General features: G+C 44.2%; 2 protein-coding genes across 4 annotated transcripts in view; one reads left to right on the forward strand and one right to left on the reverse strand.

Moving 5' to 3' along the window:
- The window catches only part of LOC138582138 (zinc finger protein 883-like), a 115,840-nt gene extending 104,731 nt beyond the window's left edge, over positions 1 to 11,109 (reverse strand). For all 3 annotated transcript variants that reach the window (XM_069653151.1, XM_069653150.1, XM_069653149.1), the window contains exon 1: positions 10,559 to 11,109. The gene's annotated coding sequence lies outside the window, so the exon portion shown is untranslated. The remainder of the gene's footprint in view (positions 1 to 10,558) is intronic.
- LOC138582141 (zinc finger protein 567-like) overlaps positions 1 to 15,849 on the forward strand; it is a 428,111-nt gene that overhangs the window by 145,580 nt on the left and 266,682 nt on the right. The window lies entirely within an intron of this gene.

The raw sequence follows: 15,849 nt of genomic DNA on the forward strand, positions 1-15,849 counted from the left end.
TGTTGGATTTGTATTGGTGGTTACTAGAGACATTTTCCCTGATGGGAATTCAAATATGATAAGGAGGTATTGAAAGATTTTTTTAAAGATTTAATGTTTTAACATCCATTCTTAATGTTTTAACATCCATTCTTAAAAGGTCTATCTAAAATTTGTTTATACTGAACTTCATTATATTTTAGCTGTATTATATTTGTTTTAACATTGTGAAAAGGTTTGATTTTTTCAACCCATTCACAGATACAATACAAAAATAAATAGATGGATTCACGTGGAATTCGGGTGGTCATTTCAGTCGGAAAACCAAAACTGATGTGACCAGGGGACCTGAAAGAGCAGGCAGTCAGGTTAAGTCCACTCTGCTCTCAACCTCTGCCTGCCAAATCAAACAAAATCCTGCTGATCGGTACAAATGGCAGGATAAGCGTACCACAACGTTTACAGATCTGCTGGATTTAGAAAATGGCCCTGATATTTTCTTAAGCTTGGTGGTTGGACAGCAACATTGCAGCCTGTGCAGTGTTCGAACCCTTGCTCATGCACATTCAGTAGCTCTAGGGTTGGGATTAAAAATGGTATTCTGTATAACCAACAGCTAAGGGCGGAAACTTAAGAACAGCTCAATGCTGCAAAGTGAACCACCCCTCAACACTTTCAGGCAGAGCAGAATGGCAGCGTTTTAGTTTCTTCATAGCATTTAATTAAATAGTCACTGTTATGTCCACTCTCAAGCTACCCAGTTAAATTGACTGAGGCACAGAGAGATAAAGGGCTTGATTGCACATTTGTTGGGAGTGAAAAAAACACCTGTGATTGTCAAATGTTTCGCCACTCCCCCCAATGTACACCGCACGCGAAAGAACCAGAAGTCAAGTGTTTGAATTGAATGCGTGCAGTAACCAGGGCCCACTGCATGCGCAGAGGGATGACTTCAGATACCAGCCATATTTAATACATGAAACACCTCAACAAGTTACAAGTTACTTTAAGGAAAAGGGAGGCGGTAATGGCTGTCAAGTGTGGTAAAAGAAACAAGGGGCATGTCATTTAGCCCAAAAGGAAACAAAGAGCCCACCTAAATCAAGCACACACCACCTTGCAGACTGGCTGAACACTGCCACTGTACCTTATGATCTGCACATACTGTTTCTGAGCCAGAGGAATGAAGCAATAAGATGACAGAGGGCCATACAAGGAAGTAAGGAGGCCACACATGCCCAGAGTCAGATTGTACACATCGAAACCGACTGACACACAAATTCTTAAAACACAATTGGGCAAGCCTACCATCAACTTCAGCACATTGTGGGGGATCTTGAAAGACAAATAATTATGCGCACATTCATACACCCTTCATTGAAGCGAATGCTAGTTCTCCATCCCCCTGTAAATGGCACAGTTCAACATATAGTTGGCATGATGCATGGCATGGCCCAGCCAACATTCTAATGAATACTCACCCGGGCGTTGACGGATCTACTGTGCCATGGAGCAGTACACCGACCTACCCACAACCCCTGAATCAATACATGCAATCAAGGGATGCTTCTATGACCTCACACAGGACCCTAATATCAGAAGGGCCCTGGACTAAATACATGTGCGACTTGTTCCACCCCATGCATCTGAGCAGATCTACAGAAATGAGAAACAGCATACACTGAACATACAGATGACCGGCAAACAGGACAGGACTATCACAGGCTGCTTTCACAGGTTCAACACATGATTCTATGATATTGCACAATTGTATCCTGCCACCATGCCTGGCCACAGACAGGTGTCCATGGATGTGGCTCTTAGGTAAGCTCAAACTGAGGAGGGCCTGGAATAGGTGCTAATCCATGTTCTAGAGCTACAGGAGCACCCCCTGCGCCACCAAACATACACTGCACCCACACATGGTCATATATGTTTGTCATGACTAAAAAAGTAGTATGCATGGAAACATTAACGCCATATCTATATCCATACAGGTGATGCAGCCTATCCACTGACATGACTCTTTGATACCATACAAAACCTCAGAGGCCAGAGCAAAAGCGCTACAATGCAGTCCACATTCAAGCATGCATCACCATCGAGTGGGCCTGTAAACTCCACACATGGTTCCTCTGCTCCCACAGAACTGGTAGATCCCCAATATAAGCACTGCAGAAGGGTGGGCTCCTAATTGCATGTGCATTATTTATATAGCGCCAGAGCTTGCAGGCATCAAGGCGCATCAAGAGAAGAGGTCATAGCGAGAACCAGAAATAATCATTCAAACAAAGCAGTTTACGGTACGTAAAGCAGCCAGAAGTTTATTCCATTCCTGGCCAGCTTGCACCGGGAATGAACAGCCATTCACTTTGACCCGCTTACTTTTGGGGCAAATCAGCTGCCTGGTATCGGTGGACCAGGTTACTCTGGCGGACTTTTGTACAGTAACACAATCTATAATATACTGAGGGGCTTGGCCATTAAGTCATTTGTGGACGATTGTAAGGGCTTTAAAATGGATTCTGGCTTTCACAGGGAGCCAATGTAGTTCCCTCCTGTGTGCCGAGATGGGTTTGTGCCGGGTATGTTCTTTAATATACAGACTGTGTCATTTTGCAGCACTTGAAGTTTTCTTAAGCAGCCCTTATTTGCTCTGACCAATAAAGCACAATAATCGATTCTGGGCATTATAATAGCGCAGACTAGCGTGCAACAGTTAGGTTCAGAGGCTTCACCAATCTCAGCAATCTTAAGTAATATTGGGTCTTGCCTGTGACTGTGTTAATGTGGGTCGACATACTCAGGGAAGGTTCAAGAATTATTCCCAAGGTTTTTACTTTGTTAGCAACTTTGATATGATGCTTCTCAACATATTGGGCTTGAAGCTTGGCACGGGCCTGTGAGGAGCCAAAGATAAGGAGCTCAGTTTTATCTCCATTCAGGCACATACCATTAAGTGTCATCCAACTCTGAATTGCACCATAAACTGTGGATATTCTTTCTGCGTCTTTTTCGTAGTTGGCACTCGGCTCCATAAGGACGCCAAGGGTGTCCAGGAGGTTGTATAATGGACGGCAAATACATTCAACAGGGCAGGAGGAATACAAGCTCCTTGAGGAACTCCACACTCTAGTATTTCCAACCCAGAAATCACATCTCACTAAATAATCCTGGACCTCCGATTACTGAGGAAAGATATAAGCTAACAGATTGCATCCTTGGAGCAGTTTCCCACACTACTCAGTCTTTCCAAAGGTTTTTTGTGGTTCACGGGATCAAAGGCTGCTGATGGATACAATAAAATCAGCAGCCTCGAATTACTTTTATCCACGATCTTAAGCATTTGGCAAGGATGGCATTGCGACAGAATGCCATCTGTGAGTGTTTACTAGCCCGAGATTTTTTGATTTTTGGGGAAATTAAGCAGTCTTTTTCTCCCAGAAAAAGCAGGCTCAGCTACCAAGCCACACTTTCCAATGCTCCTTGCTAAAAAGGTATATTGCACAAATGTAGGTTTGCGGTTTCCTGTCAGCTAACACACCAACAACTGCAATGTGATATAGCAACATGGCAGCTACAGAGTAACACATGGTTTCCTGAAAACAGCATGTTGGAATTAAGTTAATTGCGAAAGCCAGACACCCAGGATTAATATATCATATACCAACTGCGTATCCTCAAGGCCTGGTAGCAGTGCTTTGGTAAAATGTCAGTACCACACTCGCTTGATATAGTGGTCTATGAAGTACAGCTATAAATGCCAACAACCATCCGATGTCTTTTTTTTAATCAATGGTTTCTTGGAACTCCTGACACTACAGAACCTTTGTGTATTGCTTTCTGGGGATGGGGGTGCCACTGACAACAAATATTGGGCCCAGCCTTGAAACCCCCTTTGTTCGCTGGCAATACCCCCATGGGGTAGGGTGGGAATGAGTGCTTTAAAGGGAACTCTGCCAACACAACAGTAGCTCGGGAGAGCATCAACATGAGACCAGGGAGAAGTGTCCTGCCATCTTGAACAAGCGTAGGCCGCTCCTAACTTCTTGCAACCAAGGCACGCTGGAAGCGGACAGCAGAATGCAAGACCTAAAGGACTGGGCTCCTACACAAGGCTTGGAATAGACCCAGCCACTGTGGCAAATTAAATACATAAGTGAGTCAGACTTCATTTGTGGACTCATCATGAAGGAACAACCTAATAAATCCTCTCTAAACAACATGTATCCAAAACCATGTTGGGGTAATGTTCCCAGTTTCTCATTCTCTTCCACCTCATCCTCACCCTCTTCCGTCATATGCCATCACAGGTAGTCTTCGTCCTCCTCCATGTCCCAGGCCCTCGTCCTCCTCTGAGTCCCAAGTCCTCATAAAGTAAAGCCCCCAGCCACTGGGGTGAAAATAAGCATCAGTAAAGAGGGTGCATAGCTCACCACTAACCACGTCAGGGGAATATTTGAAGTGACCTGCTACTTGAATATTTGTAACCAGGACTCTGTCTGTAGAAGTTGCAAACCTGCAACGGTTCTTGGCAGGCTTTCTGGCTGAGAAGGGCAGAATAAGGAATGACCCTTTCCTAAAAGACACAAAGCAGGGCCTCACGGCTCTGCAGGATCAAAGGAAGTTGCCTCTTGGTCTCCCTACATCCTCAAACTCTATGAGCGGCTTTGAGTGCCTTTCCTGGGGACACCGCTTTCCTGTTCCCCAGCTTCTTCTATCTTCAAAACAATTGCTGCTTCAGAACTGCATCACGTTGTTCAACACTGGCGAGCCAGCTTGCCACTGAAGTTGAATCACCACATTTCCACAACTATCGGACCTTCGAACCAAGTGGCTCTGCACATCACCCCTTCTCCCAATCTTCTTTGAGCCTCTATCTGTTGCCGCCTGTTGAGTTGCCACTGTTGCTGTATCCCATCGAAACAGCTTGACCAACTCAAATCTAACTCTAGTCACTGGAAAGAACACAGAAGCCCAGCTCGATGACGTCCCCGAAAGAAGGTTACAAAGGTATACAACTGTGGTTATGTTCCCAGCCTTGTTCCATGGGCCCGAGGACATTTAAGAACACAACGTACATCTTAGAAGACAGACACTTGAATTTGAACTTGCTACAAAGACTTTTCCTACATACAGCTGCTCTTCATGCTAATTGTTTAATTTTCGCACAAATGTCTGCATTATCTGTGCAATTCATTACTGGGAGGGTTAATGACATTTTAAGAGTGCTTGTCCTTTTAGTGTAATTAAAGTCTCATATTTTTATAGAACCTTGATGGGGGATTTATTTTGTTTTAGTACGACAGTATCCTATCCCTCCACCCCCTTACCTCGCCCAGAAAACTATGTCTGCACTTACTTCGTCTACATTCCCTTGGGCAGGTATTCACTTCGTCAAGCATCTTCACATTGTGAAGTGGGCAATGGATGTGGTTAAGGTTAACTTAAGGTTAGAGTCAAAGGGTGGCAGGGGGGGACGAGTATGGGGTAGAAAAGAATGTGTTGCAGGGGGTCCCCCTCTTTAATGATGAAGTGAATGTTAGGAGAAGTGAAAGGCAGAATTTAAGGTATGGCGAGGTAAATGTGACAGAGTGAATGCAGGTGAAGTAAAGACATGCATCTCTCTGAAGCATACATATGATAAACATCCTTTTTTCCAAGTGACAGACTTCCAGTTGCTTCCTTTGGCACCTGTTCGTCTCTGCAGAAATCGCCTTAACACCCCACCCCCAGAAATCCCAACACACACCCCTCACAAGAAATGACAGCAACACACACCCTCCAACTTCCCAGAAACCATCTCACACACTTCCTTAGCCACCCAGAAATCCCCCCAAAACACCCCTCTCCTCTTCCCACAGACACACACCACTCCACCTCCACACAATTCAACCAGTTTGTTTGTGAAAACAATACCTGGTATAGCCATAGTTATTTATTTATTGGTCATTTATAAAGCACCTATACAACAAATGGTGTTTCAAGTGTGTTTTTTTGCGGTGGGGGCTTTGTGTGCCATGGAGAGCATCGTGGAGGGCTGCCGGTGAAAGATTCACTAAAGTTCACTTAGGTTAATGGTGTGGGGGTCCTTGCCACCACAGAATGGAGTTGCTGCAGGGACCGCTCCAAAATCCTTGATAGCAGGTGGAAGCAATAGTGCGTTGTCTCTGTGCACTCATCGCCTTGTGTTAATGTGTGATAGCACTCAAAAAGCTCTCAATTTTCCCCAGGAGATGGGACACAAGTTGTCCCACTTTCTTGCTATGCACCATTATCGCCCTTCTGATATCCCAAACCACATGTAGGTGTTCCATTGATAGGTCCTTCTGGCGCTGGAGCAGTGTCTCCATCTTCCTGAGGTGATTAATGATGGACTGGTATTGTGCCTCGCTTTAGCCATCAAACCAAGCAGACTGGTCCATCCCAGATGGCACACGGACTGGCATGGGATTCATGAACTGCTGTGAAGGAGTGACATGGTAATGGTCAGGTAGGTTGTGATCTTCTGGGGTACCACACACCTGTGCTGCTTTTGGTCTCATTCAGCCACATGGTATTAAGTCAAAAAATTGTTTTTTAAAAACCGATACAAAATAAATGATTTAAAAAGACTGCTCTGTGACCACACAGAGCGGTTTTTCTAAATCGAAGTGTCAGCCCCTACGACGCACATAGCAAGACACAGAGCAGGAGCTGTGGGAACGTCAGGGGAGAGTATGTGTGTGTATAAGAACATGCGTGTTGGAGAAGGGGGTGGATAGAGAAGAAACAAAGGGGTTAGTGTGTGTGGGGTGGCAAGGATGAAAGGGGATGGCTATGTCATGTGCTTTTTCTGCTTTTTGAGGGCCGCATAAAATCGACCGAAATAAATCTGTCTTTTTCATGGGCGACCTAAAAAGAGAGGAAAAGTGACAAAGAGCTCAGACATATTATTATTATTGCCTGTTCCTATAGTTATTTCATGTGGGGAGGCTGAGTCCAGGTCTGTGGTGTCCACACAGATGGCCATTGGCACAAGCTGATATGGGGTTAGGTGCAAGACATCCTGAGTCACTTCCACAGCCACATGATGTGTCACCAGTGTCTGGGCAGGCTGGTCGCGTTCCACTGACTGGGCAGCGGTCTTCCTCTTTTTTTGGCATCTTTTTTGGCAGTGGAGTCTTTTGAGGTGCAGGTAGAAGCGTCGTGTGTTGTGGCAGCAGTTGTTTGGGTGCCAGACCGTCTTCATTACTGGCCGTGCCCTCCGAGATTATACGTGGGTGATATGTGGTCAGCTTTTCTTCACTGAGGCATACTGTCTTCTGCATAATATTACTGTCTGAACTAAGGTCCTACACCCACATGTGTTCCCAGATATGTGGTGTGCATGTCATATCCCTGTCTGGTTGGCTAGTTGGGGTTCATATTTGGTTTGCCAGCTGTAATGTTTTACTTCATGCTTTTGACACTCGTGCCTCATGAGCAGGGGGTCAGCGAGATATGGTTATATCCAGCCGTTAGTTCTTGTTAGTGGTGTTGAATATAGGGTTGTGTGGATATTCTTTGAGATTGGATGTGAGTGATGCCACACTCTAGCCTTATTGCTGGCGAGGTCCTTCCCTTCACAATGCATAGGGCATCACCCTGCCATAATGGACAAGCTATAACTTAGATGTGACATAAAAATGTTTCACTCATCACATGCGACCTGTAGTCCTGCCAAACCTCTGGGTCACCAGTTCTGGTGTGTCTGTGAACACACCACGGTAGCAGCCTTTGCCTTCCAAGGGTGCATATATGGGTCTTTCACCAAGCCCCCTCTAGTGGCCCCCTCTAGTGGCCATGCACACCTGCCTGTGTTTCTACATGATGGTGTGTACAACTCATTCCGGTCATCTCATCTCTTCTTAAAGCTTTTGGTGGTGCAGGAATACTTAGACAAAACTTTATCATGTACCAGAACCCATAGCTGGGCATGTTTAGCATGAGCAGTTCTGGTTGTCGCGTGTGCCATCAGCCTTTGTGCCTTGTTGGTAACCCGCTCTGCTAGTACGGTACGATCCTGGTCTGTCAACTTCGGTTTTTGTTGGTTACCATTACCTCCCTTACCTTCTTCACTGAGTTTCCCAGATATCTGGTGCTGGTCATTTCCCTAGATGGCGTACTCTGCACTTGATTTCCAATGGATTGCACTCTTGAGATGGTTGCCCAATAGTGTGGTAGTTTCCGGATGTCTATTACTTCCGGTATTGTTATTTCCCTATTCGAGCTAGCACTTATGGTAAGATTGGTTGTGGTGTCACATTGTATCACACCTAAAGTGAAAAGTCATAATGATGCAACATGCCTGCCATTACTGCATGCGGTAATAGTAATAATTGGACTATTGATTTGCAGGTCTTATCTCCAAACTTGTAATCAGGCTTAAAGGGATTTGCAAAGTATCACACACTGTTGGTGATGCATAGAAGCCTGGATTGAGTTCCAGAACAAATATGGACATTTAGCACTGCAATGGGTAATTTGTATCTTAAAAAATCCCAGATAAGTTTACTTTCAACACGCCCTATGTTAGCAAGAGTCTCAGAAACACCCTATAACCATTGACTTCGTCTGTCCTATTTCATCTGCTCAGAAGAAGAAGTTGGCCTGCTCGGATTATAATAGAGCTTGAAAAGGTGGCTAAGACACCATCTTGTGCCCTTTTAATTTCATATTGCTTTCGCCCCAGGAGTTTCACTTGGGGGTCACAGTCACGGGGTACAAGGGACACAGGGCTTACAGCCACTCTCAAACCCCAGATTACAACAAATATTTGACTTGAGGCAAAATAAGACCACACCCAAAGCATATATGTATATATCATCCAATTATCCACACGCAATGAGACCAACAAACATGGCAGGAGGGCGTTATTACACATACCCGGAGACAGAAGCAGACCACAAAGGGATTACACTGTCTGAGCGGCACTCGCCTAATGGTTCGTGCAAAAACATGTCATTCTCAAATAGATAAGATGGCAAGTCACAAATTCTCCCTGATATTTTATCACTGTTGCTGCTCCCTCCAATACAAATCTCCCACTCTTTCTGGGAAATCACTAAAATGTGACTGGATCTCCCTGAAATTGCTAGAAATGACACCAACTATGTAGGACATTATTTTAAAAAAGAAAGCATGAGCACTGCATAAGGGCAAGAACATGAAATGAAAAGTAACCCTTTGTGGTGACCTGTGTCCCTTATGGGGGAAGAAGTGTGGTGGCCTGTGTTTAGGGAGTGAAGTCATGATTGATGTCAGAGTTAGAACACAGGTAGCATCTTCTGAACACTGGGGTTTCACCTGTGTCAGTTGGAAGGTGACCAGACAGGGCGGTGGGCTCCGGTGTATTACTGTCCCTTAACTGACATATGCAAGCCTTCTCGCTTAATCTGTATGCCTGTAACCGCATGGAGAGGAATAAAGGAACCTATAATTATGTGTGCAGCTGTCTACATTGTAACTACAGTACAGCCCTGCACTCCCCACAACAGACTTCTCTACAAATACAGACAAGAAAACGTAATGAATAATAGTAATTTTCTTGCTCCTGGGGGTAAGTTACATCACTCTTTATTGTCCTTGGTCCAGTGGTCATTCAGGGCTCATAGAACAGTACAATGGGTAGATAGAGACACAAATACTAATGTAAGACACTGGGTTCCCCACACCCATCCAGACAGCCTCTCTCATCCAAGTCCCAGCTGTCCATCCAGAACTTCGAAACCACCACATTCCAGACACCAGCAACTATGACATCACCCCCCTCCACGCACACATTGAGTTCTTCTATGTGGGGATCAGTGCGGAGTGAGAGCAAGGTGTACACGGCCATTTTTGCTGCGATTTGAACACATGGAACCCAATTGGTATGCAGTGATAAAATCGCGGCAAAAATGTCACCAGTAAAAAAAAGAATTGCGTCAAAAATGCTGTGGTTTGATCCGTTAAAGGTGTACCCCATTACACCATTTAAGGGGTGTGGGGGTTGCGGAGGTGTCCCCCGCTTTCCTTAAATGGTATCATGGGTATAAGGGTTGCGGGGGTGTCCCCCACATCCTTTACATGGATTGTGGCGGTAAAACCACAGCCTTTTTGCCATGATATTTTGTGTCCACGGACATTTTTGCAGCGATTTTAACACATGAAACCCTACAATTCACATGTAGTTAGGGTGCGTTTTGTTCTAGGATTGGTGAGGTGTGAGAGCTAGGAGCTACAATTCGCACGTATTGTTCTAGCGTTTCTTTTTCATTTTCCATGGTTTATGCATTTTCCTAGTGGCAATTTGTCTCTGGTGCGTAAGAGGGAGCGTTGCAACTGAGTTTACCTGTGAGTAAGGTTCTGCTAGAGAGGAGTTGCAGAACTGAAGAACTTACCTCCAGGAGCAAGCATTCATTCTATTACATCACCCTTCCCTAGCGTGCTCTCTGAAATTAATGATGTTTTATTTGCACCCTTCCTCTGCCACTCACTCCACACACACTGATACAAAAAAACAATGCCCTGAATGAAGCGTTATTACCCTTCTAACTAGCACTTGGCGATGTCTTACCTCAGAGGAAACAGCACTATGGGTGAGCTGCTGCTGTCATTCCAAAAGTCTGAGACTCGGTCTAATGTCTCAAACCTCAGGGGGAGACCGGGCCTGCTGGCATCTTCAGGGTGAGGGCTTTGCTACTTTTGCAAACCTCAGGGTGATGATCATGTTGTTGCACCACCCGAAGTCTCAAAGTGTTGGAGTCCTAAGGGTGAAGTGAAGCTCGGCATCAGATGCTGCTTCAATCGGCAAAGCGAGGCTCAGCATGGGGTCCTCGGGGTAATGAGATGTGCTGGTTCCTTACGGTGAGGTTCAGGGCGTGTGCTAAAACGTTCAGGTAAGGCTGAAGATGCAATGTCTTCTACCTCCCGCAAATGTCCAGATACAAAGAGCTGTGCCAAAACACCTGCATCACTGGCGACGTATGCTATTGACGGACGGAAAACTAGCATTTTATATAATTAATCATATGAAGTCTCCGTTGGATTATTACATGCGCACGCTCATTGAATCCACGTAGTTTCTCCTGGGCTCCAGTCCGGTATAGATCAAACTACTATTACCATCTGCGCATGCGTCGATCTTTCCAAGCTTTCTTCTATATCCATGTCTGCGCTTATTACAGTGTCTGCGCATGTGGTAGCGATTAGTATTTCATGCTCCAAGCACGTGCATGCCATTGACTTGTGAGGTATGATGACTTCCGACTCTCCAAGTATCAACGGAAAAAGCTGTGTACCCGTTGTTGTTGAAAGTGTTAACGTTGCAGACTGTGATTTTGTAGAGAAGATAGTATGCGTTCAGGAGAAAAAGATCTACAGATAAATGGCTACACTGCTTGGGTGTTGTGAACTATGGAAAATGTCACTTTTTTAAATTGGTGAATTTATAATATCCAAATGTGTGGTCAAAATAGGTAGGTATCAAGACCGAACTAGCCAACTTCAAGGATGTTGATGCCCTACTCCCTGCTTCACAATACCACTGCAGTCTAGTAATTGCAGCTGGAGAATGTATGAAATGGAGGGGTGTACATCTTTTCCCTGACTTGAACCAGCAAGCACACCTAAACTAATCCAGTTGTGGCACAGACTGCAGTTCCGAGATGGCAGTTTGATACGAGGAGAAAGGCGGCAAGACCAGAGAGGGTTGCAAGGAGGGAACTATCATATCCTTGACCTTTTCAGAGAAGAACTGCGACTGTCTGCAGCCCTTGAGGAAAAGAAACATAAGACCATGAATTAAAGCTGAAATACGGTGCAGTGTGTGTCGAAGTTACACAGGACCTTCCCGCATTGATAGACAAGGCAGAGAGGCGCAATTGCAGCTGTGATACCGTCCTTGGCTCCCACATCAAAGCAATGCCAGTAAAGTCAGCACAGCCGGTGAGTCGGGGAAACTGATAGCAGAGCGGTCCGTGTTCGAATCAAGGCCACGAGTGGCAACATTGTATGAAGAAATCCTAAAGAAAAAGTATGAGCCGTCTGATGAACGTGAGCATAAATGAATATCCAAGGAGTGATTTAACTTTTTGAAACCAAGATAGGTACCGTTTACAGAGTGGTCTGGCGCCATGTCGGTGGTCATTCGAAGGTCTCTGTTTGTTATTCAACCGAGTGTTGTAAGGAAATCATGGTGACAACAGTAAAGACAGACACAAGTGACCACAATTCAAGGGTATAGTTTATTTATAGGGTACTTTTTGGGGCAAACCACTCTTAGACCTCCGCGACTTAAGATCTATACACCAAAGTTTGTTGGTGTCGCAATGGTGTGTGCAGAAGGAACGGAGACAATGAGTTCCCCCACTCCGATTGTAAAAATGAACTCGAGGGCTGCACACATCTCTTTACTGCGCCACAAGTGGATTTCAAGAACTTGGACTCTTGGTCATATTGAAAATAAATTTATTAATGGCCCTTTTTTGATAACACGTGTTTCGGCACACTCCGAGTGCCTTCCTCAGATCAGGGCAATGTCTGTTTACTAAGTATTGATGATACAACATAAAATTAAAAATTGACAAATAGAAAAACATTAACACAGACGACACAATTACAGAGGAGCACAAGTCATATTGAGTTCATATGTTTCGCAAATTCCCCAAAACAAAAATAAATGACAATTAAGACATTCATTTATACACATAAACAACGTAGATTAAATGCATGGATCCATTTGTAAACCAAAGTAGTTAACACATACCAATCAGACGTCGGAAAATCATTTGAGGGAGTGTGGAGGTGGGAGTGAAGGGTGGTTGAAAATATAAAAAAGAGAAAAAGAAATAGAAATGTTTGAGTCAATAGTTGAGATCAGGGGATTACATTGATTTACTTATTGGAGAAATCCCAAATGGGTAAATCTAGCTTACCCATCCACTGGTCTGTTCGCTACAGATAACGTGATTGGTAGCTGAGTCCCATCAGACTCCAAATGTTTTCTAAAGAAACCGAGGTAGGACTTCAGAATCACTCCACTGTATTCATACGTTAATGTTCTATTAAAACATCCTGACATTATCATTAGTTTCCCTTCAACACATCTAAAAAGGCTCACATTACGCTACGTTGAAAGTGTTCAATTCTGTGACCTAGGTTAGATCCATATCTTGAGCACATGACCTTGGCAATCAGTGTTTAGCGTTTCTGCACGGCAATAAGATTTAAACAGTCCTCATGTCATTTCCCCATAAATCAGCATTTTATCATTGTGTGTCATGGCAATAAAGACCTTATACGGGTGAGGGTGTCGACTACAGTTTTGAACGCGGACCCTTTGTTAATTGGTGCGTTGTTGTGGGGGCTTAACAGCCCCCTAGGGCTTACCTGAAAAGTTCAGTTTTACTGCATCACGCGTCGGGATTCTAAAATGGCAGAAGTCATTCCATGTCATTTGTATATAAGATGTTGCCATGGTAATGTTACTTAGTCCTACCTCTGTTTCCGTACTAAGAAAGCTGTCGGCCATGTTTTAGTGGTGAGGACTTTGTTATCTGTGGCGGGTTTGTGCGTGTTCTTGGGCCGTTTTAAATTCAAATGAAAACAGTCCTATGCTGCAGTATGAGCTCCATTAGTTATAGTCTCTCTCCAAACTTATTGCATGTGGACCTAGTCCGATGTCCCACCCTGAGGAGTGTTAACTCCTTCAGGTGCATGCTGGGAGATATAGTCCCTATGACATTCTAAGGGCAGGGCAGGTCTGGGGAAGCCACCCACAAACCCTCTTGCTTTTAAGTCTTGTTTTGGGAGGCAAATCTATTCCTACCTGAAACTTACATACACTATATATTAGGGTACATAATGCCAATCTAGGTTTTGAAGATAATCCAACTATATTATGGCCTGCTTCTCAGGCGCTTTTTTCTGATCTTTACAACACCAATTACAATTTACAAAAGTTCATAAAAAATTCATAAAAAGTATGACATTTCCTTGTCTGTATTGAGGCCGTCTTCTACACTCCTGAAGAAATTTATGAGTTTGGCCTCCTCCTGACGTAGCAACAGTTCCTGGTTGCCTCCTCTGCACCCCAATGTCACTTTTTTTAGACCGATGAATTTGATGTATTGTTTATTGTCCATCTGGTGGACGCACTGCCAGTGGTCCGCTAGAGGCAGATTCTTGTCCTGGCTTCCAATCACTGCCAGGTGTTCCCTGATCCTGAAGCGGAGTTCACGAATCGTACTGCCAATATAGATTTTCTTGCAAGTGCAGATGATAGCGTATATGACATGCTTGCTTTTACAGTTTATCTGTTCTCGTATCTTGATTTGAAGTCCATTGTCTGCCTTGAAATTGTTTGTCATAGGTGTGGCATGTTTGCACATTGTACATGTGCCACACTTTCTGAAGCCTGGACTGGATTCTTTTAACCAGGTCCCTGCTATCTCCTCCTTTTCTCGGGATTTTTCGTGCTTTGTTATAGGCAGTTTCAATACTCTTCCTTGGGTAGCCCCTGGCTTGAAATCTCCTGGACAGTGTTTCACATTCTTCATTAAAGTGAGATAGTTCATTGCAGTTCCTCTTGGCCCTAATGTACTCCCCTTTAGGGATATTCCTAATTACCGGTTCATAGTGGCAACTCGTTGCATATAGTGTGGAGTTTACTTCTGTCTCTTTCCGGTATGTTCTGGTTTTGAGATGTTCTCCTGAAACATAAACATTATTGAAACTAGTATTGAAACTGCCTATAACAAAGCACGAAAAATCCCGAGGACACAGACTCTGACACAACAGGTTAAACCTAATCCGTCAGACAAGGTGCAATTTATTACCACATACTGTGCAAACAACCATGTTATCAGGAGATCTCTCAGAAAATACTGGCATCTACTCAAATTGGATCCCCATATTGGGTCATATATACATGACCACCCGTCATTGATCTACAGACGAGCCAAAACATTGAAACAGAGCCTCAGCCCGTCATTACTACCAGAAGAAAAGGAGGAGATAGCAGGGACCTGGTTAAAAGAATCCAGTCCAGGCTTCAGAAAGTGTGGCACATGTACAATGTGCAAACATGCCACACCTATGACAAACAATTTCAAGGCAGACAATGGACTTCAAATCAAGATACGAGAACAGATAAACTGTAAAAGCAAGCATATCATATACGCTATCATCTGCACTTGCAAGAAAATCTATATTGGCAGTACGATTCGTGAACTCCGCTTCAGGATCAGGGAACACCTGGCAGTGATTGGAAGCCAGGACAAGAATCTGCCTCTAGCGGACCACTGGCAGCGCGTCCACCAGATGGACAATAAACAATACATCAAATTCATCGGTCTAAAAAAAGTGACATTGGGGTGCAGAGGAGGCAACCAGGAACTGTTGCTACGTCAGGAGGAGGCCAAACTCATAAATTTCTTCAGGAGTGTAGAAGACGGCCTCAATACAGACAAGGAAATGTCATACTTTTTATGAATTTTTTATGAACTTTTGTAAATTGTAATTGGTGTTGTAAAGATCAGAAAAAAGCGCCTGAGAAGCAGGCCATAATATAGTTGGATTATCTTCAAAACCTAGATTGGCATTATGTACCCTAATATATAGTGTATGTAAGTTTCAGGTAGGAATAGATTTGCCTCCCAAAACAAGACTTAAAAGCAAGAGGGCTTGTGGGTGGCTTCCCCAGACCTGCCCTGCCCTTAGAATGTCATAGGGACTATATCTCCCAGCATGCACCTGAAGGAGTTAACACTCCTCAGGGTGGGACATCGGACTAGGTCCACATGCAATAAGTTTGGAGAGAGACTATAACTAATGGAGCTCATACTGCAGCATAGGACTGTTTTCATT

Source organism: Ambystoma mexicanum, chromosome 3q, assembly GCF_040938575.1.
Source record: "Ambystoma mexicanum isolate Mex_15411 chromosome 3q, UKY_AmexF1_1, whole genome shotgun sequence".
NCBI classification, from domain to species: Eukaryota; Metazoa; Chordata; class Amphibia; order Caudata; family Ambystomatidae; genus Ambystoma; species Ambystoma mexicanum.